This window comes from Leucoraja erinacea, chromosome 12 (genome assembly GCF_028641065.1).
Source record: "Leucoraja erinacea ecotype New England chromosome 12, Leri_hhj_1, whole genome shotgun sequence".
Lineage (NCBI taxonomy): Eukaryota > Metazoa > Chordata > Chondrichthyes > Rajiformes > Rajidae > Leucoraja > Leucoraja erinaceus.
The window spans coordinates 1,489,979-1,494,978 of record NC_073388.1 but is presented as its reverse complement, the minus strand read 5'-3'; the positions used below and the strand labels follow the sequence as shown (position 1 = coordinate 1,494,978).

The following is a 5,000-nucleotide window of genomic DNA, read 5'->3' as shown; positions in this document are numbered from 1 at the left end:
GGCGCTAGTACTCTATGGCGCTAGTACTCTGTGGCACTAGTAGTCTGGCACTCGTACTCTGTGGCACTAGTACTCTGGGGCATTAGTACTCTGTGGCGTTAGTACTCTATGGCGCTAGTACTCTATGGCATTAGTACTCTATGGCACTAGTTCTCTGTGGCACTAGTAGTCTGGCACTCGTACTCTGTGGCACTAGTACTCTGTGGCATTAGTACTCTATGGCGCTAGTACTCTATGGCATTAGTACTCTATGGCATTAGTACTCTGTGGCACTAGTACTCTGTGGCATTAGTACTCTGGCACTAGTACTCTGTGGCACTAGTACTCTGTGGCACTAGTACTGTGGCACTAGTACACTGTGGCACTAGTACTCTGTGGCATTAGTACTCTGTGGCGCTTGTACTCTATGGCATTAGTACTCTGTGGCACTAGTTCTCTGTGGCACTAGTAGTCTGTGGCACTAGTACTCTGGCACTAGTACTCTGGCATTAGCACTCTGTGGCACTAGTACTCTGTGGCACTAGTACTCTGTGGCACTAGTACTCTGTGGCACTAGTACTCTATGGCATTAGTACTCTGTGGCACTAGTACTCTGTGGCACTAGTACTCTGTGACACTACTAGTACTCTGTGGCACGAGTCATACTCTGTGGCACGAGTCCTCTGTGGCACTAGTACTCTATGGCACGAGTCCTCTCTGGCTCTAGTATTTTATGGCGCGAGTACTCTAGTACTTTATGACGAGCACTCTGAGTATATAACTAGCACTCCGAAGAATACTCAATAACTCTAGTACTCTAAAATTAGTACCAATGATAGAGTCATACAGCAATAGAAACAGGCCCTTCGGCCCAACTTGTCCACACCGACCAACGTCTCCCATCTACATGGGACACCAAAGATTTCCACAGATTCACCATCCTCTTACTAAAGAAATTCCTCCTCATCTTATTCCTAAAGGAACTTCCTTTAATTCTAAGGACCTCTAGTCCTAGACTCTCCCACTAGTGGAAACATCCTCTCCACATCCACTCTATCCAAGCCTTACAATATTCTGTAAGTTTCAATGAGGTCCCCCCTCATTCTTCTAAACTCCAGCGAGTACAGGCCCAGTGCCGACAAACACTCATCATATGTTAACCCACTCATTCCTGGGATCATTCTTGTTAAACTTCCTCTGGACCCTCTCCAGAGCCAGCACATCCTTCCTCAAATATGGTGCCCAAAATTACTCACAATATTCCAAATGCAGCCTGACCAGTGCCTTGTAGAGCCTCAACATTACATCCCTGTTTTTGTATTCTAGCCCTCTTGAAATAAATAAATTGCATTTGCCTTCATTACTACCGATTTGATTTGTAGATTAACTTTTTGGGAATCCTGCACCAGCACTCCCAAGTCCCTTTGATTTCAGGATTTTACCCCATTTAGAAAATAGTCTACACCTTATTCTGTTGTGTAACTGCAAGTAAACATGTCCATGTTCTATCTGGGACGTATGACATTAAAACACCCTGTGACTCTAGTACTCTATAACTAGTACTCTATGACTAATACTCTATGACTAGTATTATAACTTGTACTATAACTAGCACTTGATGACTAGTATATAACCTGTACTTTATAACTTGTACTCCAACACTGGTACTCTATGACTAGTATTATAACTAGTGTATAACTAGTACCCTATGATTAATACTCCATAACTAGTATTCTATGACTAGTAATCTATGAATTTAGTACTCTATAACTAGTACTCCATAACCAGTACTATGCGCAGTACTCTATATCTAGTACTTTATGACTAGCACTATAACTAGTACTATATGACTAGTATTATGACTAGTATTTGACTAATACTATAAATAGTACTCCATGACTTAGCAATGTTACAAAATTTTGAGATTTAAAAAATCAAGTCTGCAATTTATCCCATCAGATAAAGCATAAAAAGAAATTTAATTTGACACCTAATTCACTTTCATATCTCAAGTATTTAAAACGTTATGGCCATTTTCATACTCGGAAATTAGCATCTTGTTCCCTATTGATTTTCTATGGACATTACAAAAAAGCTGTGATCGTGAACAGTCAAAAGCCCATAACCTTCTTAAAAATTAAGAGAACTGAATTAAATTTTCAGTTATCGTAGATTGAACCATTCTGAAACAAATATAAAATAATCTTACTTGGATGACCTGAAATTAAAACATATAATTAGTTAGTTACCCAAGTGTAGCTAATTTCAAACTTCAATTGACTAGATCTAAACATCTATCCATTTCTTAATAAATGATTAACATTTTTAAATAGCCCAAGTGTCCAAATAATATTCATAAATAATTCACAATAAAACATGATTTTGAAATCTCATTTACATTAATTTATAGGCCAAATGGAAGGAATTTAGTGTTCAATTGCTGTAAATTAAAGTCCATTTTAAATCAGCTTTCCAGTGGGTTCCTGTGAACGCGCTGGTTTAGAACGTTCACATTGCGGTAGATTTGTACCTCAAATGCCCAGAAAAATACTGCGGGATATAATGGGGCCAAAATTAGCTACTCGCAATATTAAACTTTGTATAAAGGGATCTTAAGAAGCCCTTTTTAATGTAAAAATAAGCTACATACCTTCTGTATACAGCTCCATGCAGCCCTGTGGTTGCGTAAGGTCGCGGGTTTAGAGAGTGATTTTTAAACTATTATAACTATCATACAAGGCCATAAAAACTAATAATACCCTTTGCGACGGGGTCTTTCAGCGATTTCTCATTAATGATTTACTAGGCTGAACATCTTCGATTGGAACAGCCTAGTGAAAATCGCGTTTTAAACCCGCCCCCCTCTAAACGGCGCCAAAATCGCGCACACGGGCTGGGACAGATTTTCAGCCACGCTTCAGGTACGCTTTGCAACATACCTACATGACTGGTACTCCATAATTAGTACTCTAAGACGAGTATTCTATGACTAGTACTCTATGACTAGTACTCCATAACTGGTACTCTAAGACTAGTACTCTATGACTAGTACTCTATGACTAGTACTCTATGACTAGTATATAACTAGTACTCTATGACTAGTACTCCATAACTAGTACTCTATGACTAGTACTCTATGAATCTAGTACTAGGATTAATAGTAAGTTAGTTTTGTATCAGTAACGTTGCTGGTGACTGGCTGGGTGTAGGGGGTGTTGTTGGGTGGGGTTGAATGAAATATTCTGGGCAGTACCGTGTGTCGTTGTGTAGCTGTGCTGTCTAACTCTGCTTCTTGTCTCTTGTACAGCAGGACATCGGGGCTGAAGTAATGAACAGCACTCTGGTGGGTAACTGCACATGGCCTTTCTGTACATACTCCCATCACCCCCCCCCCCCCCCCCCCCCCCCCCCCCCCCCACCACCTCCACAAGTAAGCCTACCACCACAGCCAACATGCTAACCAAAACCAAAATGATGGGAATGTCAAGAAGAAAAAGAAAAAGCACTAAAAAAATGTCAAGTATATTTCCTTCCTCCTGTTAGAACCACGCGTGTGTGTGTGTGTGTGTGTGTGTGTTTAGTAATTAAATGAGGTATAACACGACTTATATCTCATTGGCGTAATACATTTATAATCAATCCATGTTAATAGTGAAAACCATTCTCAGCGTATAAAGACTGTTGGTTTAATGTATATTATCAATGGAAATTGTTTATCTGTCTCAGTTTTTATGTGAGAGTGTTATCTTAACTGAATGTTAAGTTTACATCAGAATTTTTAAAACTAGTTTTGTTTTTAAGGAAATGTCTTTTGTGGAACAGCTTTCCACAATAGCTCCCTATTGATCACAACCTTTATATGTCGTTATTACAAAGAAAATCACATGAATGTCAATGGGAAACAGGGAAAAAATAATTGTAGCCGAGAGCAAGCTTGCCTTTATCTGTATTTCCCCATGCCTTGTCTACGTGATATCTAATATCAACTTGTAGAACCTCCACAGTTAATGTCCATGTTTGGTACAGAAATACTTCCAGTGTGAATATTGATGTATGCTTCAGTATAACACAGGCGGAGTCACTCGATGTCATGTTGTCACTTGCGGGCGGAGCACCAAGGCAAATTCCTTGTATGTGAATACTTGGCCAATAAATTTATTTATTCACCTAGTCCTGATCGGTGACACCATGCAGTGTTCAGCCACATTAATATGGGTGTTAATTAAGGGGAGAAGGCAGGAGAATGGGGATAGGAGGGAGAGATAAAGCAGCCGTGATTGAATGGCGGAGTAGACTCGATGGGCTGAATGGCCTAATTCTACTCCTATTCCTTATGACCTTATGATATTAACACCTGGCTCAAAAACATCCATGTAGACATGAAGGCAGCAATGTAACGGGCAGGTAACTGTGGATCACGGTCCTTGGCGAGATACAGCCAACAGCAGCGAGATCATTGGCGATTCTACTAAAGGCATGCTTCCCTTCGCTGATGTATTTTTGACCTGTCTTTCCTCCTGAGCGGTTGTGATGCAATGGGGCTGGTTATTGTGGAGGAGCCATGCATGTGTTAGTGTGTAATCTCATGATACAGCTGGTCAGAACGACTTCCTTCTCATTGAAACTCAGCGCCTCGGACAAGACAGGTGAGTGTGGCAATCCTGGTTTGTGAAACTGGGACAGAGTGGGGAGGAGGAGGAGTTGAGGAGTTGTTCTCATTGTCACCGGACCCTTCAGGAGATTTGCCTCCACCCAGTCTTTGATGGCATTGGCAGAGGGGGAGGAATACCAAATGGTGGCCGGGCCAATGGGAATTCAGTGACCATGGACAATGCCCTGATCATCCGCTTTCAATCCTCTCAACTGGGTGACTTTGGGAGACTGGGTGGGTGGGTGGGTGCAAGGATGGACCTGGAAGCCACCAGACCGGGGGGCCCACCCTGAGCTGCCCACCCTCCAGCAGGTCTGGGTCAATGCCAGGTCCAGTCACCTTGTGCGGATGGGCTGTGCAAACCCCTACT

General features: G+C 41.7%; 1 protein-coding gene across 2 annotated transcripts in view; it reads left to right on the top strand.

The window, feature by feature from the left end:
- LOC129701984 (muscleblind-like protein 3) overlaps nt 1-5,000 on the top strand; it is a 34,696-nt gene that overhangs the window by 28,939 nt on the left and 757 nt on the right. For both annotated transcript variants that reach the window (XR_008724304.1, XM_055643440.1), the window contains one exon: nt 3,287-5,000. This exon is cut by the window's right edge and continues 757 nt beyond it. The gene's annotated coding sequence lies outside the window, so the exon portion shown is untranslated. The remainder of the gene's footprint in view (nt 1-3,286) is intronic.